An 18,083-nucleotide genomic window follows, 5' to 3' on the forward strand; every position below is an offset into this window, starting at 1 on the left:
GCTCAGCGGCCATCCCCACGGGCCCAGCCGCTCCGCGGCATGTGGGATCTTCCCGGACGGGGCACAAACCCATGTCCCCTGCATCGGCAGGCGGACTCTCAACCACTGCGCCACCAGGGAAGCCCCTGGGTGATTCTTTAGAGGCCACTGATGCCACCTCCTCATTGTACAGAGGGGGAAACTGAGGTCCACAGAGAAGACAGGACTTGTACTATCACATGGCCTATGGATGTTGAATTTGAATCTGATTCTCCATCTTATGCTCTTTCCAGCCCTAAATGTAGTTAGAAGCCCACTTCTGCTCTGGAAGACAGAAAATGGCCTCTGACCGTAAGAGCTAATCTTATACAACCAACCCAAGAAAAACAGAAGGCTTTGGCATGTCTCTGGCCTGGATCCACAGAGATCCTAGGCCAGGAATGGATGGCTGGCTTAACTCTTACTACCTTCCCAGCCTGAGCCCTTTGGAGCTTTCTTGTAACCCGTGAGGTTTGTAAACCCGCACATTTGATTCTCTCCTGTAACGTGGTTTTCACAGGAACATGGGCCAGAAAGAGGTTCACACGGAGGGTTTAATTAATACTAGAAATAATGATAATGTGATCGTTAACATGCCGTGCTCACAGGGTCAAATGCTGTTCTATGTCCTTTGTGCATATTAACTCATTTAATCCTCACCACAATCCTGTCCAATCAGTTTATAAAGGAGGAAACTGAGGCATAAGAAGTAATTAGCCCAAGATCACTCAGCTCGTCCACCGTAGAGCCAGGATTTGAATTTAGCAAGTCTGACCTCGGAGCCCCTGCTTTCTCCCACGATGCCTTACTGACCCAGTTGCAGCAAGGGCCACTTTAGAACATGACTGCACTGCGATTGTTATTTTTTAAATCATCGATTACAAATTCTGTCTCCCTGTCCTCAGGAGCTCGAGGTGGAATGGGCTCAGAAAGGCAGCAACCTCCCTCCCCCATGTCCCATCCCACCCCTCACACCCTCACAGCCGGAGGTAGTCACCTGCCCCAGCACTGCACTCTTAGACGCTTGCCTGCGAAGGCAGAGGAAGTCAATCCTGAATTGAGCTTTCATATTCCCTTCGGGTAAAATTTGCACATTCTCACTTGTGCGGTGAAAAATCGCCATCTGATCTCTCTCAACTCTATGAATCTTGCCAACTGGTCTCCGGAAACCACTCAGGTGACAGGAAATAAATAAAAGGGAGCCCACTCTTTCTCTCCAGAGGTGGGGTTAGGAGGAGGGAATAATTCATCAAGGTCTCCATCCCACTGCACACACACACACACACACACACACACACACACACACACACTCTCACACCCAGCACTCCACTCCAGAGGAACATTCACATTGCCTCTGAATTATGTGCCTTTGATTAATTTCTAAGGAAAAAGATCAGCTTTGCCAGAGCCTATGTTGTGTTTTCTCTAAATCAGGGCAAATAACATTACTTCTCCAAATGTTGCTATTAGAATGAGATTTATATTTACCTAGAGAGGCTGCTCCTGAGAGAGATGCAGTGAAAAGTTTATGCTACAGACAGAATAATCTGCCCTGCTGAAATGTGATTTGCTGCAGAGGGCTGTTTGGGGTTTGGATAAATGAGCAAGATAAACACGATGACTGCTGGTGGTTTTCAGTAACCTGATTACTGCGTGGGAATAGATCTCTCTCCCTCTTTCTGTGTCTCTCATCCTCTCAGCTTGTGAATGAGCCAAAACCCAAAATTTTCCAAACTAGAGGACTGAGCTGGTAAGGCCCTGACGTATGCCCACATCCAGGTTGTCCCACGTGCCCATGGGCACACATGCACGCACTTAACACAGCACGCGTGCACAGGCATGCGCACACAGTGGCATTTGGACCTCAGCTTGGGCAGCCTGGTGGGCAGAGTAGTAAGACTTTTCCCGCCACGGTCATCTTTCCTCCAGCCAGAGATAGTGCACATTGGGCCCTAAAGGAACTACAAATATACTGGCAGGAAGCAGTTTGTCCCACAAGATAAAGCTGTGAAATTCAGACAAAGTAAAAGGAAATTCAGCTATAAACCCCTTAGGTGCTCGGAGTTTTACTACTTGTGGTTTTAGGCTATGGAATAAAAGTATTCCATGGGTGTAGTTGGCTTTGCATTACTCCTGTGTATTTTGCGGATCAGAGTCAGAATTGGAAAGAGGAAACAGGAATTCTAGATTCAGGCTCTATCCTCTGTTTGTTTAACATTTGTGAAGCTCTCACTTATGAAAAAGGCTGTCCTGGGTCTCCGAGGAGGAATCAAATATAGTCCTTGCTCAAGGAACATCAACGCATGACCCCAAGTAGACTGAACGTAATCCCAGTAGGTAAGTAAGAGGTACCAAGTGAGAGGCACAGAGGAAAGTTGCTGCGAGAGGCATCACTTCTGACTGTGGAATGAGGCGGGACTGGCACCTCGCCCTTGAGTCATGTCGTGGAGGAGATGTAAGATTTGGACAGAAGCTGGTGGAGGAGGGAGAGAGCATTTCTGGCAGAGAGAATAGCATAATTAAAGATGGAGAGAGAGGAAAGTGGGGGATGTGTTTGGCGATAATAAACAGGCTATTCTAGGGCATTGGGCACATGTGTGGATGTAGAAGAAAGTGGGTGGAAAATAAAATATCTTTTCTGTGTTCTCTTTGCTCCCTGTCTTCAACCACTTCCTCTTCAGTGCAGTGTGATCATTCTCTGATCTGAAACCCATTTTCCAGGAAGCAGTCGCTCTCACCAGGTATCAGTAAGGGCTCTGTGCTCAGGACAGAGCATCAAAGTGGAAGGTTCTGGAGGACGTCTCGGGGAAGAAACACATCTTCTACCTGCCTCCCTGCTCCCTTTGCCCAAGTTATTTCTTCTGCCTGAATTCTTCCCCCTTTCCCATCACGATTTGTCTAAATACACACTCATCCTCCAAGATGCAACCCAAATGCACATTTCACAGGAACTTCTTCCTTCCTGTCCCCAGCCAGAAGCAACTACTCTTTCTCTGGAACCCTGAAATCCTGTGTTCCTCTGGGACATTATTGGAACTCTCCTGTCAACAGTGGAAAATCCCAGCTGATTAGTTGTACCCCAGCTCCCAATTCTGTGTGGTCTCTGTGTGTCTATTCCTGTACAAAGTTCTTATTATGGATCTGAAGTCAACTGCCAAACTGGGCTTAATCAGCATAAACTGTCTAAAGCAGAGAAGATTAAAGGGTCAAATGTTGAATCAGCTCATCAAAAAAGTGGCCAGCAGCGTGAGAGCAAGACGGCATTAGTCCAGCGCCTCTGCTCGGGGTCTGGGAAGGGGCCAGTCAGTTCTAAAGCCCAGCATCCTCCAGGGAGGCATTGAGAAAAGGATGCACCACCACCTGGAATACAAGACGTCCTCAGGTGTCCCTATCAGTGGACTAGAAGGCCCAGCATCTACGGCCCCAGCCTGGGTTCTTCCAACTGCCTCAAAACCAAATGAATCACCTTCTCTCTCCCCAAACCTGGCTTCCTCTCTTGCTTCCAACAGCAACCCCATCCATATAGTTGTGCAGTTCAGAAAACCAGAAGGCATCCTCAGCCCCTTCTCTCTTTCATCCTCCTTTTCTAGTCTACCGTCGTCTTGTGATTTTATGTACATCATTTAACTCCATGCTTCCTTTCCACCTTTTTCTACAGTGCCCAACCAAGCCATGATCACCCCTTCCTGGGTAATTGCAGTAGCTCCTAACTCTTTACCCCGTGCTGCCTGGCCTCCCTCATGTCCATTCCCACACGTCAGCTAGTTTGATGTCAAATCTACAGCTGCTTCCCAGCCAGCCAGGGACTTCCACTGCTGTCTGCTGGGGCCCAGTCATGCAGCCTGGTAGGTCATGGCAAGGAATTTGAAACCATTTCACCTCTTCAGTCTCATCTTACCTGACTCTCGACTTGTCTGTCTGAACTTCAGATGTCATGGCCTCTCCCCACAGCATTTGCAGATTGCCTTTCTCTCTGCCTAACATGTGCATCCTCCTAGTTTTAGTTTTAGCTTTAGCTTTGCTTAATTTTCATTGTAATTGTCATTACCTCAGGGAGGTCTTCCTGTATCCAACAGGCTGGACCATGTCCTTCTCTGATGGGCTCTGAAGTACCCCGTGCTTCTTGCTCAGCACTTTTTTAAAAAAATTAATTTAATTTAATTTATTTATTTTTGGCTGCGTTGGGTCTTTGTTACTGCGCGTGGGCTTTCTCTAGTTGCAGTGAACGGGGGCTACTCTTTGTTGCGGTGTGCGGGCTTCTCATTGCAATGGCTTATCTTGTTGCAAAGCACGGGCTTTAGGCATGCGGGCTTCAGTAGCTGTGGCTCGCGGGCTCTAGAAGGCAGGCTCAGTAGTTGTGGCGCACGGGCTTAAGTGCTCCGCAGCAAGTGGGATCTTCCTGGACCAGGGCTCGAACCCCTGTCCCCTGCATTGGCAGGTGGATTCTTAACCCCTGCGCCACCAGGGAAGCCCTCACTCAGCACTCTTAGCACTGTTTATAATTAGACATCAAGCAGTGACAAAACTATATCTTTCCTGCTAAACAGAAACTGCCTCAGGAATTGAAGGTACTGTGGCTGATTTCTCATTATTGTATGCTTGGGAGATGGCAGGGCTCTGAGCACCTAGAGGTGTTAATGCATATTTATTGTGAATGAATGAATTTGTTGATAAGATAATAAGCAAATGAACCACATGGCTATAAGTAAGGACCAGAAGCAGTAGTCCCTGGGAAAGCTTGTTTATAAGTCTAACAGTAAGGCTGGTCTCTGATTTGTTTTCTTTTTTCTAGAGCTCTCCTGGCCAGCAGAATGTCACTACTGCAAAGAATATGTACATGTCAAGCCCTGGACAAGGGACTGGCTCCAATTTGGGGGGTGTGGGGGTCATCTTTTGGGAACAAACCCCTCCCTGGATATTGGGACCTGCCTCAGACTAGCCTCTCTTCTGAGGAACCTTCCCACGTTTATATCAGTGAAGTCTAAGAGAGTTGTGGCCAACTTTCAGTATTACGAACTTTCTAGACTTTGCCTTAGAAAATGGCCTTCTAACTTGTCTTCTTGGCTTCAGTTTCTACAAATACCAACCACCCTGATATTAATGCCATTTGCATTCTCCTAAAGCAGAACCTTCAATGTCATTCTCTTGAACAAAACCCAACAGTGTCCCCTCTACCTGTAGGGTGGAGCCCAAGGGGTATGACTGAGAACAATTTAATCTTCATCTAAAGTATCCTTTTCTTCAAATATAAAATGATCTTTAAGGTACTTCCCAGCCTCATAATGTTGTAATTCTGACCCCTGAGTGTGGCACTTAGGACTCTTTCTGGCCTCATCCTACTTCCCCAATCCAGTTGTAGCCAACCCTGGATCCTAAAACACACCTACTGCTGGGGGTGGTGTGAGGGAGGGGGGGATGTCTCTTCTCCCTTCTGGCCCTGCAACTTCCCATGTTCATCTTTCCCTGGCAGAATTACCGAGGCATAATTCAAATAAATCCTTGATGTGTGCTTCTATTACATGATATCAGGCCTCTGCATTGGTTAGGATAGGCTAAGTTATGCTGCAGTAACAAATGTACCTCGAGTTGTAGTGTCTTAACACACAGCAAAGGTTTATTTCTCCTACGTGGTACATATCCAGTGCAGTTCAGCAGGAGGCTCTTCTCCTCAAAGAAACCTAGGAACGTAGGCTGACAAAGGCTCCATAATCTAGAATGTTTCTGGGGAAAAAAAGAACAGGTAGAAAGTTGACATGCTCTTCTTGTTTTGGTCCAGAAGTGATACTCATTACCTCCACTCACAATGTATTGTCCAAAACGAGTCACAGAGCTCTGCTTATATGCAGAGGGGCAAGGAGATGTGGGTAGCATCTAGATATTCCCTGATCACTAAACGCTTCTGCCAAGGCAAGTAAAACATTAGTGCATACTAAATTATCAATAAAGGTCTGCTCGTCGTGGGGCACAGTGCCAACTGATTTTCTTTCGATTCTGAACACAAACAGTGTTTTATGCCTGGAGGTCTTATTAATTGACTGAAGGCCAGACTTTGGCCTTGCCTTGATACTAGCTCTGTATTATGTTTGTCTCACTTTCCTTACTAGAAGATAAATGCCTTTAAAGCAGGGGCCCTTTCCATTATTAATAAGTAACTTCCTCAAGCAGCAGGGTTAGAGGCAAGCGCTCTGGGTATGAGTGGAGCTTTATCTCCGGCAAGCTGCATGATCTTGGGCTAATTATTTAACCTCTGAAGACAGAATAACCTTGAATTTCAGAGCAAGAGTACAGAACCTCCTTTGTTTACATACCAGCTCTGTCACCCACTATATGTACAACTCTGGGAAACAATCTCTCAAAGCCTCAGTTTTCTCATCTGCACAATGGACATAATAAAGTATCTACCTTACAGGGTTGTTGTAAAAACAACGTGTGCAGACTTCTTGCCTGGTGCCTGGCACGGGTTAAGCACTTGGTGTCAGCGCTTAGTGAACCCTGGTTTCTTCAACTATAAAACCAGCATAATGACTCCCTCCATGCTTATCCCATGGTATCCTTTGGGTACCAAATCAAAATGAGCAGAAGTTAAAAGCACATTGTAAAGTGTCACATACTATTAGGTGTTTCTGCTGTTATTAGGCAATGCAGATATAAAAGAAACAAACCTCTAATGCAGGGTTGGGCACAGAGTAGGTGACTAACAGGTATTTAGTGAAATGAACTAAATATAATCAGTAAGAACAAGTGGCTTTTCTAATTGTTTGGCACCAGATATACCCCCATGAATATTCCTGTTTGCATTTCAGGTGGAAAGTTCTCAGCACACTTCCAGGCACACACAGGGGTGTCCCTCCTGGTGGCTCAGGGTGTTCTCCATGGCCTGGGGAACTTCAGCTCCCTCCCTCATATGCCCCATCCATCATGCTTCTTGTCCCCCAGTGCAGGTGGTGGTGGAACCAGTGGGCCTGCTGCTTGCTTGGTTGCATTCGTATCATTGGAGAGAAACCAGAGAGAGCTAGTTTCACTTCGAAAGGGGAAGTGATCCATTCTCTCTCTGGTCCTACTCATTTTTCACTTTAAGACAAGACAGAAGGAATCATATTTCTTTCTGAAGTCTTTATTTCCCTGTCAATAAAAATCTTGTTAGCTGCCTGGCTGGGCAGGGTTTAACACTGGCATGCTCATTTGGTCAATCCTGTTTCTGTTCCTTTATTAACCCTTGTTCGGTGTTGGACAGTTGAAGTGCTGGCTCCTTCAAGATCAGAGCTCTCAGGTACAGTCACCAGCCCAGGACCAGTACGTTGGTTTGGAATCTTTTCTTCTCATTAGTTTGATGAGCATTCACCACTCATCCTACAAGGAACTGTGAGGGACATAGAAAAGCATTAGAGGTGGCTGGGGATGGCATCATGGGGAGGGATGTGGGTAAGAGCGTGGTCGCTGGAGTCCGATATCCTGGGTAGGAAGTGTGGCTTCATCAACTGAGGACATTTCTGTACCTATTTATGCTCAAGGGTCCCAGGTTGCTCATATTGTTGAAATAATGAATATAAAGTACTTGGCTTAGTGCCTGGAAGGAAGGAGGTAGGCAATACATTCTCACAGTGATAATGATTATTCAGTGTTAAACTGTGGATTGAAAAGCACCTGTTATGTGGCAGGAGCTGTTCTCAATGCTTGGAGTGCATCAGGGAACAAAACAAAAATTGCTGTCCTCATAGAGCTTACATGATAAGGATGACGATAAAGATGATGATAAAGAAAATGACGATACTGAAGTTGGTTCCTGTCCTCCGGGAGCTTAAAATCTACTGGGGGAAATACAGTGAACCCCCATGTAGCCATGGCCTTACCCTGAGACACTTGCAGCCCAATGAGTTTCTCTCGTAGTGCACAGTAGGATCGTTGGGGGTCCACAGAACGCTCTATTCATCTCTGGGCCTCCACTGCCTAGTGTTCTGAGTGTATTAGTGAGTCTCCTGTATTAAATTTCCAACCTCAAGACAGGGTGTGGCCCGTCATGGGAGAGAAGGATGGCTCAGGGAGGCCCTGTTAAACCAGAGAAAATATGACAGGGTGATGGAGGACAGAGATCATTCATTTCTTCATCCATTCATTCAGAAATATTTCTCAAGCACCTAGGAGGTGGCAGGAACTGTGCCAAACACTGTGAGGGGCACAGAGATGAATGAGGCACGGTGCCGGGTCACACGTCACCAGAGCCAATGATACGCATGGGTGGCTATTTCCCTACGGTCATTGGGTCATTGTGAGGAATCTCATGCCTGCGTTTCCAGCCTTCATCCCCTCCCTCTGCAGTGGGAGGAGGGGAATGGCTGCAACTGAGGGAAGTGTGTTTGGGCAGAGAACCACCCACTGGAACACAGACCAAGGAAAACCAGAGGAAACTGTTCTGTCCTCCGCGGTCTGACCGGGAACAGCATTAGCAACGTCAGCGTCTCTAGAGAAGAAAATCAATTACGTGAATAACTGAACTGTAAGTCAGTGAGAAAGGTTCCACACCCGACTCAATACCTTCTACAGCCGATGCTTTGAGAGTTCGTCATGACAAGAGAACGTTGATGTTGCAGCAATTTGAGGATTAGTTGGTCACCCTTAGATGCTGTATTTGTTTCACACCTGGTGTCACCTTGTCAAGGGCCTGCTGTTAAAGACAGGATGAGTTCTCTGGGATGGAGATGACCTCCTGAGTGATGGGCATGTGAAGAAGCAGGAGAAGGAGGAAGAAGAAGAAGAGATGCTGACACTTTAATGGCGCTGTCTATTCTGAGGGCTGTTACATGTGGTCCTCCAAACAACCAGTAGAATGGACAGGAAACGTATGTATCTCTTAGTTTCAGTTTCCTCAGTTGTAAAATGGGACAAGAGACTTAGCCAAGGTCTTAAAACTAGTAAGTGTCAGAGAGGAGTCTAAAACCCAGGACTCCAGGATCCAAGTTTAGTGCCTTTCCCGCCATACCAGCCAGCTCACTGCTTGTGACATAGACTTGAGTAAAGAAACTTCTGGATGAGTAGATGGTTTCTCTAGAACACTAGTTCCTTACCAATGTTAAAGGTATTACACACACACACTCACACACACACACATACACAGAGACATTTCTGTCAAATAAGTCAGCGGTCACTAGAATGAGGAAAGGTAAATGGGCTTCATTGCTGCAGGACTTCTCAGTGCCTTGATAGCTCACTTAACAAGGGACTCCTCGAGACTATTCAAAACAGGGAGAAAGGATACAATTCCATTCCATTCCACACTTTCTTCATGGATTACTTGTAAGGACTAGTTTTCTAAGAAACATGCTTACAGAAACCCTGCTTTGATTTGTCATTTTCTTTTTTTTTGGAAATTTTTTTGAAAAAATTTTTTAAATTAATTAATTAATTTATTTTTGGGTGCGTTGGGTCTTGGTTACTGTGCACGAGCTTTCTTTAGTTGGGGCGAGCAGGGGCTACTCTTCGTTGCAGTGTGCAGGCTTCTCACTGTGGTAGCTTCCCTTGTCGTGGAGCACGGGCTCTAGGTGCGCAGGCGTCAGTAGTTGTGGCATGCAGGCTCAGTAGCTGTGGCTCGCAGGCTCTAGAGCACAGGCTCAGTAGTCGTGGTGGCCGAGCTTAGTTGCTCCGTGGCATGTGGGATCTTCCCAGAACAGGGCTTGAACCCTTGTCCCCTGCATTGGCAGGCGGATTCTTATCCACTGCGCCACCAGGGAAGTTCCTGTAATTTTCTTCTTTAGTTCCCTCTAAAAACCTCAGAGAGACACCTGTATGAACCAAGGGAGACTCAGGGGATGGTAGCCCAGTGATTAGCGGCAAATTTGTTTCTGGCCTGGGTGACCTTTACATCCAGCCCTCTGTTCTTACACAGGTCTGTACTTCAAAGGCCTCATATCCCCAGGAGAGGGCTGACCTGGTGGTCAGGGGGCTCTGCCACTACCCTGAGGTGTGACCTTAGGCAAGTCAGGTTCCCACTTTGGACCTCAGATTCCTGTCCTGTAAATAGTACATGAGTCTCACCAGGACAGTTTGTTAAGATGCAGAATCTTGAGTCCCACCCCAGAGGTTGCCATTCAGTAGGTTTGGGGTGAGGCTTTGGAATCTGTATTTGTAATTGTCATGTCAGGTGATTTTGGTGTGAAAGCCTGTCTACACTAGGGCCCTGGAGAGATTTATTCAAACCAGTGAGGACCACAGAGAGACCTCTGAACATATGAAAGAGATGAGGAAATCAGCCTTACACATCAAGTGATGTCAGGTATACACACCCTGTTACCGCCTACCTTTCTGAGAAGATGGCCATCCCCCGTTTACATCTTCTCCTTACCTGGGATTTACTATTCTCTTTTTATTCATCTCTAGTTGGTAATTGTTTACGAACAGCTCTCTTGGGGAGTGGGGAGGAATCCCTTTCTTTATCTATAATTCACTGCCTATTACAAGGTGTTAAAAAAAGCCCATAAATTATATCACACTTTTAAGTGTATATGCTGGAAATACCACCATGGTGGTAAAAATCCATTTATAATCTGCTTAAAAGCTGTTTTGAAATGATGGGTTCTAGAAGAGAAGTTGGCCCTTTAGAAAAGTTTTTCTGCTATACTGAGTTACATACTCCCAAGCTCTGTTTGGAGGCGAGCTGCCAAGAGTTTGGGCTGCTAAAAGAACAATCATTTTCCAATTTCACTTCAAACCAGACATGGACAAGAAACTTTAAAATTAGGAAGGTTTTCAAGTGAACATGAATTACTTTGGTAATCAAATGTAAGTTATTAAAAAAAGGTTTAGAGAAATGAAGTAGGATTGGAGTCTGAGAGTACTGAAATCCTTCCCCCACTGGAAAACTGGCAGAGGAAGTTCTGATTATGAAAAAACTGTGGTGGCAGTTCCCACTCCTGACACCAAGATGGTGTCCCTCCCAGTTTTCACTGCTGTCAGAGGGAGAGGCAGTAGAAACAAGCAGAAGGTATACAGATATACTTAGTGTCTTGGGCTTATTTTCTAGTTACTTGTGCTCATATTGTATACAGGCTTTTTACCTTACTTTTCCACGTGACATTATAACACAACAGCTTACCCAAGTTGCTACAAATCGTTATAACATCATATATAAGATTTCATTGTTTTCCATCACACTAGTACACTCTAAATTCATTTAGTCATTACCCTTTTATTGGGCATTTTGGTTATTTCTATTTTTTTCTCTTGTAGAAAAAGAAAAAAATTGCAATGAACTTTCAGTGCATAAAGAGTTTTCTGTATTTAGAATTATTCCCTTAGAAGAGATTCTAATATAGATTGAATTCTGGTACCACAGCAGTGTAATTGTCCTCAATTTTTCTTTATTTTTTCAAAATGCTTGGAAGAGCTTTCGAAGACAAACTGGTCTGAAATTACCTCCTGGGAGGGGTCTGATTTCAAAATAAAGATTTATGAAAAGAAAAAAAATCTGTGCAAGTCTAGATATAAAATCAGGATGCTACTAACTACTAATTGATCATATTTATGGTTTAATAAGAAAGCTATGAATGGAGTTCTGTGTGTTTAATTCTTTAAAGCTTCTTTTGCATATATATCATCTTTTCACTCATTTGAGTTGAAAGCATCACCTGAAAGTTTAGCCACAAAGTCTAATTCATGGTAGTAACAGTGATATATTTCAATATATTCATGTTAGACATGAAAATACTCTGAAAAATTTTCGTGTTGCCGTTATACCCATCAGGAGAGCTATTGGGCTATTGTTGGACCATTGTTCAAAATGAAGAAGCAAAACACAGCTTGGAGGAGGGACTTGTTTTTTAGTTCACAAGGCTAAGCCCCTGATGTCTGGGGCTGTGTTTCCTGATTCCCAGACCTGTGGTTAATGGGAATACTTTTATCACACTAATGTAAATCAGTCTTCATCCCTCCATTTATCTCTATGTGCAATAAATGGCATAATGATTGTACCTAAGAGGGGGTCAATACCTAGATGCTGGAAATAAAAGGATTAAAAAAATGATTCTCCGTTCTCAAGAAACTACCATGATAATGGGAGAATCATAAATGCCAATAGATTACCTACAATTTGAGTGTGTGTAACTGTGTTACGCAGTTAAATATTGAGGGCACACAAAAGGGACGTAACTAACAAGCAGAGAAGTTGGGGAAGGCTTCTCCAAAGCAAGACATCTGAAATCATCCTTAAAGGAAAAATATGTTTACAAGTCAGGGATTAGGTGTGTGTATTGGGGAAGGACATTCAAAGCGGAGGGCACGGGAGGAGCCTAAGCAGAGAAGCGTTAAGGGTTATAGACTCTTCTAGGAATGGTGATATCAATTCAGTGCCATTGGGTCTGAAGGCTTGGAGGGTAGATGAATGGGTGACAAGGCAGGAGGCACTGGGCAGTAGAGGATGTGCAGGTCATTGTAAGAAGCTTGGACTGAGAGCACCGGGCACCAGGCAAAGGGAGTCAGGAGTGTCTTGCAGGTTACGCTGTGTGTGTGTGTGTGAGAGAGAGAGAGAGAGACAGAGACAGAGACAGAGACAGAGAGGGACAGAGAGAGAGACAGACAGACAGAGATAGAAAGAGAGAGAGAGGGGCTTCCCTGGCGGTCTAGTGGTTAAGACTCCGACACATGCAGACGGGAGGTCATTTACGAGGCCTTTGCAAGGAGGCAGGTGAAGGTTGAGGATCCAGCTAAGGCAGTGATAACCAGGCTGGAGAGAAGGGGCCACATGTAAGAGATATTGACAGAATCGAGCTTTAATTAAATGTGGGGACTAAAAAAGAATCAGCTACTTAGGATAATTTTAAGACTTCCAGTTAGGGAAAGTGGGGGAAGAGTAGAGCTGGAAGATGCAAGAAAGAGAATCAGTCGGAGGGAAGAAGGATAAGAAAGTGAGTTACGTTTGGGATGTTTGGAGGGGATCCAGGTAAAGGCGCGGCAGTCGGAGATGTGAGCGGGGCAGTTAGAGCAGGGGACAGAGATTTGGAAGCTGGAGCAAATGTAGTTTGGTGTAGTTGAGGAAGGAGTGGGTGGGGTCATCCAGAGAGGACAGGCAGAGGGAATAAGAAAACAGGAAGGAACCACACCTGGGAAATGCTGACCTTTACTAAAAGGACCCAGCAATGGAGCCTGAGAAGGAAGGGGAGAAGAGGCAAGAAAAAGTAGCGATTTGGAAACAAAGGGAGAAGAACCTGTTGTTTCTCTGCCTGAAAATTTCCTACTAGAAAGAGGGTCAGTATAACCCAGTTAGGACTCTTTTTGCAGCAAGTGCTAAACTGGACAGGACACAGGGCCCACAGCCTGCCCTGGGGAACCCAGGATGCATGGTCGTCCTACCTTGGCAAGAGCCGACTGAGGTAGCCGGTGTTGCCCTGGGGAAAGCGTCTCAGGGAGCTGCTGCAGAACTTAATTGTCCTCATTTTCTAAAGCAGTTGGGGGAACAGATTAAAGAAGGAAAGAAAATAACCGCACATGGTCACTGGCTCCCTGATTGGTGCTCCATTTACTTCATCTCCTTTAATGGTTTCACCACCCCTACAAGGGAAATGGAGGTGGTATCTGATTGGGGAACCTCTTCTTCATCCTTATGTTTCCGGTTCCATCACAGACCTTTCCAGTCTCTCTTTCACACTCCCATCCCCAAGAAGCTGCTTCCTTTTTCCAATTGGTTGGGTGCTAAGGATCTGCACACCCATTGGCCCATCATTCTTTTCCCAGGTGGTTTAAGACCATAGAGTCCCTGTTTCCTCTTCTTGTTCTGGAAGTGATCTGATCCTCTGTCTGATCCCCACTATTCTCTTCTTTGTTGCCAAGAGTAACCTTTGGGGAAGGTAGATGGTTATGACTATCTATTTTGCCTGAATTTGGTTCAGTTTTTGGAATAGGGAAAAATATTAGAAATATTAAGAATTACTGGCTGTGGATTCAGGCTGCACTCCCAAATCCAGTTATTAAGGTGATGTTGACAACCGCCCCCCCAACCCCGCAATTTGACTCATGGCTACTTTTTATTTTATTCAGATTCTTATCTGGAGGAGGAGAAAAGCGTTATTTATTGACCTGTTCAAATCCCAACATATGCTCATTTTACGTATGAGGAAGTGGAACTCACTCACTTTATAAATGTCAGAGCAGGAGTTAAAGCAGAGTCTAAACCCAGAGTCGACCCAAACTCCTTGTCCTATTTCCGTTTCTCCATGCTGCCTCTTCAGGTTGACATTATGCTGACAAAAAGAAAAAAAAGTCTCACAGTCAAATTATGTGATCCCAGTTACAATGATTCACTTAAGCCAGCTTTTGATGTCCTGCCTGCTCCCAGGCTATCAGTTCAGGAAGTGCTCTCTGGTCTGTTCCCACGAGGTGTATTCTGAGATGGCCTTCTCATCGGCTGTGCTGGGAAAGAACCGACTATTGACACGGCAGACACTCTTCCTTTCCCTAAAGATTCCACTTCTTTGGATGATGCCAGCTTTCCTAATGGGGAACAGGAAAAGGGTCCAGTTTCTCTGCAGGACCATTCAAGCATTTTCCCAGGGCAGGATGATCCTTGGGAAAGTTACAGGAATTTCCCTGCAGGCTCTGTCGTGCTCTAGGCTGCAGAGAATTCTTGCCTGTTTTTCTCTCACCCTAACCATCACCTCAGCAGCCCCTCCCTGCCCCCTAGCCAAGCAAGGGCACGCATGTGAGAATGCCTTGCACTTAATCCCAAAGTAACACTGTATTACTTCATTGGTCCTAACAATCGCTCTGCGGGTTCATTTTCCCAAGTGAGAAAACTTGAGTCATGGAGAAGTGATGAGCAGTGTCCCAGACATAGATGGGGACTAAGCTAGTGTAAAACATGGGTCTGGGTCTCTCTTCCTCTGGAGCTCTTTACCCTATAAGAGTGAGTATATGTATTTAAAATATTATATCTCAACATATAAAAAAGGAAAAAGAAGTAGAAGTGACTTGGAAAGAGTAGAAACTGGGAGATCCTCATACTCGGCTTCCCCTCTACTTCCTGTGGGCTCCTCCAAACCCCTTCTACAGCGTGCACTGGCGCAGATTAGATTCTGAGTTATGTATTTTCTGATTTTAAAGTCTGGATGTTTGGACCAAGAAAACAAAAGTCTTAAGACTGAGACTTGTGGTAGGCTGGAAATGTCTTTAGACCAATTTTAGGTTCAAAACACTATCTTCTGGCCTTAATGGAGGCAAAGTGGTGTAGTGTGAAAAGTATGGGATTTGGAATTAAAAGACCCAAGTACAAATCACGGCTCTGCCACTTACTTAAGCATGTGGCTTTTAAAAACATTTTTTTATTGAAGTGTAGTTGATTTACAAGGTTGTGTAATTTCTGCTGTACAGCAAAGTGATTCAGTTACACACAGATGTTCTTTTCCATTACGGTTTATCATAGGATATTGAATATGGTTCTCTGTGCTCTACAGTAGGACCTTGCTGTTTATCCATTCTGTATATAATAGCTTACTTCTGCTAACCCCAACCTCTCCATCCCTCCCTCAGCCCCTCCCCCTTGGCAACCACAAGTCTGTTCTCTATGTCTGTGAGTCCGTTTGCTGTGTGGCTTTGATGGATCACGTAATCTCTGAGTCTCAGCATTCTCACTGGTGAAATGGGCTTACGTCCCCTTAGCCTCACAGAGCCACGGTGAAGAGCATATGAAAGGACACGTGTGAAAGCTTTCTTGAATGTTACTTATTTACATGTGTGTGTTATTTGCTATTGTTATGGCCACTTCTGTCCTTTGAAGGGGCTGAGTTGCAGATACTCACAGGTGCCACCTTTCATTAAGTAGAAGCTAGCAACACTAAGTTGGCATTCCAGTTTACATTTTCCAAAGAAACCTTGGAAAATAGTTAACAGCAACCACAAGCAGGTGGAGGAGGTTAATGGGTATAAAGAAGCTGTCACTGACCAAAGAAAAGAATCTGTTGGGTTTCCATGGTTACTGCCTTTTGGATATTCAGAAATCAGAAGCACTCTCAACATCTTTGAGGCAGCAGTGAGGTTCACAACTGAAATGAGGTGGCAAAACCCACCAAGTATAGACATTTATTTTTTTTCGGCTGCGTTGGGTCTTCGTTGCTGCGCGCGGGCTTTCTCTAGTTGCGGCGAGCGGAGGCTACTCTTCGTTGTGGTGCACGGGCTTCTCACTGCGGTGGCTTCTCTTGTTGCGGAGCATGGGCCCTGGGCACGCAGGCTCAGTAGTAGTGGCACACGGTCTTAGTTGCACCGCGGCATTCCAGGACCAGGGATAGAACCCGTGTCTCCTGCATTGGCAGGCAGATTCTTAACCACTGCACCACCAGGGAAGTCCCCAGACATTTAAAAATATCCAAATTCACCCTGTGAGTTGTCATCTGTAAAAGATACATGCTTTGAGAGCTGTGAGACACGTTGAATTTGGGACTGAAATGACTCACAGCTGGTAGCTTGTTGATGGGACAATATTGAGCTGGGTTTGGCCACTGCAGACTCAATCAGTGGGTCTCAAAAGCCTTCTGGGCACAGGTGCTACCTTCCTACTTAGATCATGGTGAGGGCTCTAAGGCTGTAGATGTGGTTGGAGATTTGGGTAAGGAGTAAGGCACGGTGGGTGAGCTGCTGAACAGATACGAGCTTGGGAAGCTCCTACCCATTCTGACACATTTTTTTACTTTGCTAAATCTTTAAAAAAATAATCGAAAGTCAAAAACCTCCAGCCAATATGATGTCACAGTTGTACATCTTGATAAGAAAATTTGAATATACATAAGCCAAAAACTAGTGACTAGCTCTGCACACTCTCTGTACTGCTTTGAGAATTAGATCAGTGTCACATCAAAAATATTTTATAAAATAATAAAAATTTAAAATATAATAAAATAAGACATTTTATTTATTTATATTTTTGGTATGCGGGCCTCTCACTGTCGTGGCCTCTCCCGTCGCGGAGCACAGGCTCCGGACGCGCAGGCTCAGCGGCCATGGCTCACGGGCCCAGCCGCTCCGCGGCATGTGGGATCTTCCCGGACCGGGACACGAACCCGCGTCCCCCGCATCGGCAGGCGGACTCTCAACCGCTGCGCCACCAGGGAAGCCCTAAAATAAGACATTTTAAAATAAAAGAAATCGTGGATGAAATCCTTCTGCTCCTCCCATGCAGCTGGAGTATAGGAGAAAGGTGTTGACCTGGAATTTTATATGGGATGATCAATGTAACTTTTAAATTTTATTTCTCATGGCTATATTTTTCTTGGCTCACTTCCATTTTGCAAACGCTTGAAGTAGAGTACATTTGATGTGCAGGTAATAGGTAAGGATTCAGTTAGATTTAAAATCTACATCGTAGATTCCTTCGCATCTTGGCACTTGTTCAAATGAAAATGTATGGCAAAATGTGTTTTTCAAAGTGAGCTTTTGAAGGAACAGAGACCTGAAATGTAATGCATCTTGTGGAGAACAAATGGTTTAACAACTTTGCAAATTAATAAAATAAATTTGTTTCTTGATTATTAGGGGTTCCACATTAGGATGGTTAAAAAAAGAAAAGGGGAAAGAAAAAGCGAAATCTCAAACCATTTACAGATGCAGGCAGACAGGTCCACTTGGGACTCTCTGAAGCTATTTTAATATCTTACTATTCAAAGCGTGATAGGAGGACCAGCTGCAAAGAATAACCCAGAATTTTGTTAGAAATGCTGGATCTTAGGTCCCACCCCAGACCTTCTGGACCAGAAGCTTCATTTAGCAAGATACCTAGGTGGCTTCTATGAACATTATGGTTCCCTTGGCTTTGGTACTTTCAGTTCTCGGGGCTGAACTTTGGGAGCAATCCTAAACTAGATGCCAGACTAGACCTCTTGAGTCCTAAGGAGCCAGACCACTGATGTTCGGAATGATGGTTTAGTTCCCAAACACACAGGAGACATAGTTCTGTGAGTGACCAACTGTCCTTTTGTATAAGCGACTGCCTCTGGCGCAGGGCTGTGGGTGAATCAGAGCATGTGATTTATTGGACATATATTTAGAAAGAAAACGATTGCCCAAAGAAGGAGGGCGTGGGACTTCCCTGATGG

The sequence above is a fragment of the Delphinapterus leucas genome, chromosome 16 (genome assembly GCF_059928025.1).
Source record: "Delphinapterus leucas isolate spDelLeu-1000000601 "Yukka" chromosome 16, BTC_Dleu_Yukka2, whole genome shotgun sequence".
In the NCBI taxonomy this organism is placed as follows: Eukaryota; Metazoa; Chordata; class Mammalia; order Artiodactyla; family Monodontidae; genus Delphinapterus; species Delphinapterus leucas.